At 37.2% G+C, this 7680-nt stretch overlaps 1 protein-coding gene and 1 pseudogene across 3 annotated transcripts in view; both read left to right on the top strand.

Annotated features, from left to right (window-relative positions):
* The window catches only part of RELCH (RAB11 binding and LisH domain, coiled-coil and HEAT repeat containing), a 143892-nt gene that overhangs the window by 5383 nt on the left and 130829 nt on the right, over positions 1–7680 (top strand). The window lies entirely within an intron of this gene.
* LOC102483964 (39S ribosomal protein L30, mitochondrial pseudogene) lies at positions 783–1312 on the top strand (annotated as a pseudogene).

The raw sequence follows: 7680 nt of genomic DNA, 5'->3' as shown, positions 1-7680 counted from the left end.
TAAGAGTTCCAATCTTTGCACATTCCCTGAACATTTGGTATATTCAAGCTTTTTAATGTAAGTCAGTCTAGTGAGAGTGAATGGTTTGTCATCATAGCTTTGACATTTCCTTTAGATATAGCAAGATCTTTTCCTGTGCTTTTTGCCATTAGTATGTCTTTTGTGAAAAGTTTGTTCTTTTCCTCATTTTAAGTTACGTATTTTTTTGTTTTGTCTCATTAAGTTGCAAGAGTGCTTTATATACACTGAGCCCAAGTCCTTTATCAGATATGTGTTTCACAAATATTTTCTAGGGACCAGAAGGTGGCATAATGGTTACGTTGCTAGACTCCCATGTCATTGACCATGGTTCAAGTCCCATAGCTGGTGGTTTAAAATTCAGATCAGATGTGGGATCAGCAGTTTGTGTAATGGTTGTCACTGGACTCCCATGTAGTTGACCATGTTTCGAGTCCCGGACCTGGCACACATGCCAGGTAAGAGTTTAAATCACGGGGTCCAGTACTTGAACCGGTGACTACATGGGAGTCTAGCAACATAGCCATTATGCCAACTGCTGGTCCCTGTGCTCCTGTTTATTTTAATGAAGGTATAGTAAAAAAATATTTCTTAGATACTCCTCCTATAAACATGCAGATATTTATAGGAGAAATCATACAGTTTAAGTACAAATGCATCAAATTATCAATGCTTATAAATGTCTTAGGTCAAAAAATAGGTAAAAAGTTCAAGCTAGACATTTTAGCAGACACTGCTTTCAAAGAGAACAGTTTTCTACATTTATGCCAGGGATTTTGCACTCAGTAGTTCAGAGGCCGCCAGGCAGACTAAAGACTGTGACAAAATGTATGGAGTCTCTCATTTGTACAGACTGGATTCCTCACAGATTTACCAGTTCAAGAATACCAAGTAAAGTATTTCAACCTTCAGCTGCCGATCATGAAAAATATGATGGAGATGCACAGCACCCTCATAAACTGCGTATTATTACCAGAATAAAAAGTACAAGACGGTGTCCATACTGGGAAAAAGATATAATAAAGATGCTTGGGTTAGAAAAAGCACATACCCCTCAAGTCCATAAGAAGATCCATTCAGTGAATGCAAAACTAAAAGTAGTCAAACATTTGATAAGAATTCAGCCTCTGAAGTTGCCCAAAGACTTCCAACAGAGGAGGACCTATCTAACACATGCCTCAGGAGCACAGGGGAGTTAGTAGTATAGTGGCATCTGAAGTTTATGGACCCCAAAGCAGTGAAATCTTCATGCCAGAGCAGCTTCAGGTTAGAAAATGCAAATCTTTGTTATTAAAAGATGGTGAGAAAGTGTTTCATTGAAATATGTTATAAATACCAAAAAGAAGGAAAGAAAGAAGATAGGTAAATGCTAAGGTACTTTTGTAAAACTATGGTTACTATGATGTTTGAAGATTAATTGCCATTAATTAATTTTTTAAATTTTAATGTATACTCATGAGAGAGAGAAAACGTAAAGGGAGAAAGCACTCCCTAAGGGGGCATGGTCATGCCACAATCCCTTCTCCATTTCTCCATACTGTATTGAGATTTTGGGCACGCATGCACATGCACCCAGCATATTTTTCTTGCCTGGGCTGGGATTAGAATCATGATTGGCCATGTGGGTGTACTTTCCTTAGCCACTGTTTTAAGATTTTGACTGAGCCTCTGATCACACAGTCTATTCTCCAGGACAGGGGTACTGCCAGTTTGTAAAGGTCCTTTATATTTAATTCTAGGATGTTGATTGTTACTATTAGGTTATGATTTTATAATAATAAGTTTTTGGTTGATTATAAACAATATAAAAGTTGGTGATATGGATTATGAAAATGGCAAATTATTTTTATTTGTTTTTGTATGTACTTTGGTGTGTGTCATGTATGAAAAATTGGGGGACCAGCAGTTAGCGTAATGGCTATGTCTCTGGACTCCCATGTAGTCAACCGTGGTTCGAGTCCCGGACCCAGTGGCTTAAACTCATGCCGGATGTGTGTGCATGAGTGCCCAAGATCCCGAGAGGAGAATGGAGGAGAAGGGATTGCGGCATGGCCATCCCCCCTGGGGGGTGATTTTTCGCTTTCTGTCTCTATGTCTGTCTATGGCGAGCACACGCACCCTATAGCAAAAATGTCTCCAAAAAGAAAAAAATTGGAATAATTCAGAACGACAAATGTATAATTGAAAGTAGTTTCCTTTGTCTAATGGTATTTTTAGACAATTTTATGATTAATTTGTAATTTTAGATTTAGTGAATTATTTTTCTAAAATTGTTGACCTAAGTTATTACTGTGGTATAGTTGTGCTCTTAAGAAGTCTTGCTATTATGTTCACTCTTCTCTTAGGGGAGTAATCCATATTTATAAAATTCACATATGAAAAGGATATTTAAGTTTATAAGCTTTATGTTTTCAGGAGAAGACTTTCTATCAATTAAATAAAATTACTTGTAACAAATGCACTAAAGAAGTTTAGTGTTTGATAAATTTTTTATAGTATCATTGCAATTTTCCTACTAGATCTACATCATGAACTCATTAAATCTTTTGTATCTTTTATGTCTAGTATTACTTGCTAGTACACACACACACACACACACACGAATACTTGACAAAATTCATAGAGAAATAAAGTATGTTAATTTACATGCAAAACATTTTAAACCTATAGTTTTTATCATAGTATGAATTGTCTGTGAACTTTTGAAAAGCCCCACATACATATATATATATATACACCCATATTTTCACCAACTGAGCCAGAATAACTTCTATTCAGTAATTGATTTGCTTTGCAATTAGATTGCAAGATAAAAATTGTGGTGGCAACATTGATTAACACTGAGCAGACTGTAATAATTTAGCCAGAGGAATGCTGTTTTGTTTGAAGACTGAGGGCACTAATGAAAATTTCTAGGATGAGCCTGGTTCTTTGTACAACAGAAGTAATAGGTGGTAGGTGGATAAAGCAAGTAATTGGGTTTCTTTTATTTGTACTTACCATGCCTTCATATTTTTATCAGGAGCTAACTAGTCAGAAGGCAGTCATTTACAATTAAAGTGTAATTTCACTTGGGAGTTTGCAACCATCTTGAGTCTTCTGCTTCCTTTAAAAAATCTTCTTGCTCATGGTCCTACCTATCTTGGCTCAGAACTTTTTGTGGGTACATATCTCACTATGCTCAGGGTTCCTTTCTTAGTATTACCAATGCTGAGATGTCATGATTGCATTCTTCTAAAGTTTTCATCTCTTCAACTTTATAAGCAGTTCCTCCTGTAAGGTTGAGATTGGGGTTAAGGCTTCCTCTGCTTCCTGAGAGTATCAACAGTATTTCTAAGTTCACTGCTTTTGGCTGATTGAGACTCTCTACTGTTGTCTGGATGGTAGTTATTCCCAAATACATGTGTTTACTAAAGGCCATTTTTCTTACCTATGCCTTTCCAGTTTTCTAAAATTTTTATAAATTCTTGTGGAAATCTTATCAGATATTTTCCTTGCCAACCACAGCTACTTGAATATAGTTGTTATTCAGTATTTAGTTGTATATGAATGCATTTATTAAACAGCAAGATCAACTAAGGATTATAGGGATTCAAAAGTTCAATGCAGGGACCAGCAGTTGGCATAGTGGGGATGTCAGTGGACTCCCATGTAGTTGACCACGGTTGAGTCCCAGACCTGGTGGCTTAGACTCGTGCCCAAGATCCTGAGAGGAGAAGGGAAAAGAATTGTGGAATAGTTTTGTGGTAAGATAATATAAAACATTCTTATGTAGACAAGTTAGTGTTGGTTCTGGAATTGAAAAGGCAAGAATTAAGATTAACTCTCAGGGGTGGGTGGAATTTTGAATAAATAGTAACCTTATTTGACAAAATCTTTATCCTGCATAAAGAGGATAAAATTAAAAAGTGTGAAACTTAGGGTAAATATAATATTTATTTTGTATTTTTCCTGTTTAAAAGAAGACATCTGAGAAAATGAAGTTCCCTCTTTAGCATAGTATGCCTTACCATGTAGAAAGGTGATTCCATTTGAGTAGTGATAAAAATGCAGCATGACATTTTAAGCTCTTGTAATACTTTAAAAGGAAGCAAGATAAGGGTATTAATCTGGTGAAACAGACCTTATTTCTGTCAAAACTTAAAATTACACTTCTTTTTTCCTCCAAACGAGAGTTAGGAGTGATCTTCAGAATGTTTGTTAAAAACATTGATTGGTGGGTTGGTATTTAAGGTAAAAAGATAAAATTGGTTAATTTGTTTAGATAGCTTTTAACTGTACTGCCTCAACTCCTTGCTATGGTTTTCTGAAGATCAACTGAAGGAAACATTTACTTTAGTCTTATCTAAACTGTAGATATCAGTTGTGAAAGGTCTTAAATATTAACCTCTTTCTTTTCTCACAAACTGTTTTTTATTGACTTTTGACCATAAATGCTGTGAGATTTGATAATAAAATGTAGTTTCCAAATTATTTACAATTAAAATATATCAACATACTTGCTGATATTTGAGTAAATATGTTTTGTTTATGGCCATATTTTGAATACAGTGCCTCTTTGATTAATTTAGGAAGGAAGGGAGCAGAAGGGATTTACTTTGGCTTGAGGTTGATCTACTTGAACTCTCTTATCATGTGGGTATTTGTTTCAGTATTGCAGTTAACTTATAAAGTGGATGCTGGCCCCATTTCACTAGAGCAAGGGACACAGAGGCCTCTCCAACTCAGTATATGCTTACAGCTTGTACGAACTAAAGAAATATTACAGAAAAATATGAAAAGTTGAATGTAAATTGGTTAATTTTCTTTAATAATAGATTCCACATAGATTTCTGAGAAATGAATACCCAATACCATTGAATGTAGCAATGGTATTTACTAAGATTTTAGCAAGAACAAAACACTAGAAGACAGATCAAGAAGAATGCCCTACAGCTAATGGACTACAGCAAGATTCATGACAAATACCTCACATTGTTGTGAAAAAGTAGGGAAATGTGGGTCTGATCAGAATACCTATGGAAAGATGTAATTGATTAAAAGAGAGAGAGAGAGAAGAAAACAGTTGGTCTGTCTGTGCCACTTATAGGAACTATAATTTTGAACCCAGCTTGTGATTGGAAGACTGGTAGACGTGTAGTACCATTGCGTAATCTTCAGTTCTTTCTCATCCTCTTACCTTACCTCCACCTTAGGTAAATCACTTCCTGTTTTTGAGCCACCTTATTCTCTATAATTGGAGAGAAGTCATTTTGGCCCAGTATTAGTCATAGGGTTTTAGTGAAGTTCACATAAACATATGTTTGTGATTTATTTTTTTAGAGGTTTTTGCTATAGGGCACGTGTGAGCACCAGAAAGAGAGAGATAGAGAGACAGAAAGCAAGAAATCACTCCCCCAAGGGATGGCCACGCCACAATCCCTTCTTCTCCAGTCTCCTCTCGAGATCTTGGTCATACACGCACACGTGCCCTGTGTGAGTTTAAGCCACTGGGTCCAGGACTCGAACCGCAGTCGAGTACATGGGAGTCCAGCAACATAGCCATTATACCAACTGCTGATCCCATGTGAAATGATTTTTTGAAACTTTTTTTTTTTTTTTAATGTGATACACTTAAAGAAGACTGGATCAGATTTGCTGGTGACGAGAGGTTGAGAAAGGTGATTTCGAACTACTAAGTGATGGGATTAAGACGGATTAAAACATAGCTCTAATTAAAATGATAGCATTAATACCTTATTTTTACATTTTGCTTAAACCACATTTCTAGGAAAAGAAAATTTAAAAGCAGATATCAGGAACATCTGTGCTCAAAATGAACATGAGGAATTTGATTGCATTTCTCTCTATAGAAAAATTTCTTGGAACCAGCAGATGGTATAATGGTTACCTCACTGGACTCACATATGGCTGACCACAGCTTGAGTCCCAGACCCCCTGGCCTGTGCCCAAAATCATGAGAAGAGAGTGGAAGAGAAGGGATTGTGGTGTGGCCATCCCTCCTGGAGGGTGATTTCTTGCTTTCTGTCTGTTTCTGTATCTCCAGAGGGCACATGCACTCAGAAAAATCTCTCTAAAAAATAAATTTCTTTCCAAAGAGAGAGACAGATAGATGCATTCAGATGCAGAGAGACAAGAGACCCAAACAAGCAGGCTACAATCTGACACCACCACCCTCTCCCCGACTCCCGCTTCCTGAAGCCTTCCAGTCATCTAAGATCCCTGCCTAATGCATTCATTCAACTTGAGAACCTGACCCAGGACCTTCCCAAGTGGCTTCAGTATCAGACAGTGGCACCTAAAAGTCTGAGCCCTGTCAATTTGAATAGCAACCATTAATAAGACCAAAGAAGTCCTCTGGTTTTAAAGAAAAATACAGCATAACATACTGGATTAGGAATAGAGACTTCGGAATTAGATAGCCTGGCTTGGGTCCTGATTTCACCACATTTTTACACTGTGACTCTCTGTGCCTCAGTTTTTTCACCTGTAACATGGGAATAATATATCGTAGTTCATGGAGTTGCTATGAGGATCAACTGAGTTAATACTTACTAAGTCATTGGGAGTAATAATGGTGTTAAAAAATGAAAACAGGGATAAATGATAATGCAGTGATAAAATGCCAACACTCTGCAAACCTGACCTACACAGAAAGGTTTCGAGTTTGTGTCCAGAGACCTTCCTAAGTACTCTAGGCACACATGTACCAGAGTGGGGGCAGGACTCTGATGGGAAATAGAGAACAGGAAATAGTGATTATTCTTACAGAGGGATATTTCTGGTTAGTAGATAAGGGAAAGATTTACTCTTTATTTGCCTTTTTATATCTTACTATCTATGATGTCTTAAGAGGCAGGGCTGGTCCAGATTGCTCCTTTGAACTAGGTATTGCAAGGCACAAGAGAAATGCAAACAAGCTAGCTGCAGAAGAAGCCAGGCCTTCAGAAGGAGGTTCCACATGGCTCCTGTGAACTAGGTATTGCAGGGCACAAGAGAAATGAAGACATTCTACTGATAATTGAGCCTCCAGCAAACAAGCTAGCAGTAGGGAGCCCCCCCAGCCTTCTATCCCTATTTCTGTGTCTCTGTATCTGTCTGTCCCTGCTTGTCTTCCGTTCTTTTTTTGTAATTTTTCCTTTTTACATTTTTTTTAAAGGCAAAGTTTTTCTCTTGCTCCCAGCTCCACCTTTTGTCTTGTTAATTATTGCTCTGGTCCTCCACCCAGGCAGAAGCCAGGCCTTCAGAAGGAGGTTCCACATGACTCCTGTGAACTAGGTATTGCGTGCGGTGCGGTTCTCTATTTTGTGATTATTTTTTAAAAAAAGGGAAACAGTAATTAAATTTTTTTCTTTTTTTTTTTACTTTGTTTCTCTTTTTGTTGTTTTTTCTCTCTCTCTCTTTCATTTCTTTTTCTTGTCTCTCCACTCTCCAATATCCATTTAATGTGTTTTTAGACAGATCTAAGAGCACTGTAGCTAAACATCCAAATACTAAGAGGGTTAAAATATTCCCCAATATCTACTGAATCTGCTGCACCAGCGATCACAACAGAACGGCAAAGATATTCTAGACCACCTCTGTCTGCTTGCTCCTGAACATTCAGACTGAATTTCAAGAATTTGAAAGAAACACACCATCCATCAGATGACAAGAAATCAC

This window comes from Tupaia chinensis, unplaced genomic scaffold (genome assembly GCF_000334495.1).
Source record: "Tupaia chinensis unplaced genomic scaffold, TupChi_1.0 Scaffold000065_2, whole genome shotgun sequence".
NCBI classification, from domain to species: domain Eukaryota; kingdom Metazoa; phylum Chordata; class Mammalia; order Scandentia; family Tupaiidae; genus Tupaia; species Tupaia belangeri.
This window is presented reverse-complemented; position numbering and strand designations above follow the sequence as displayed.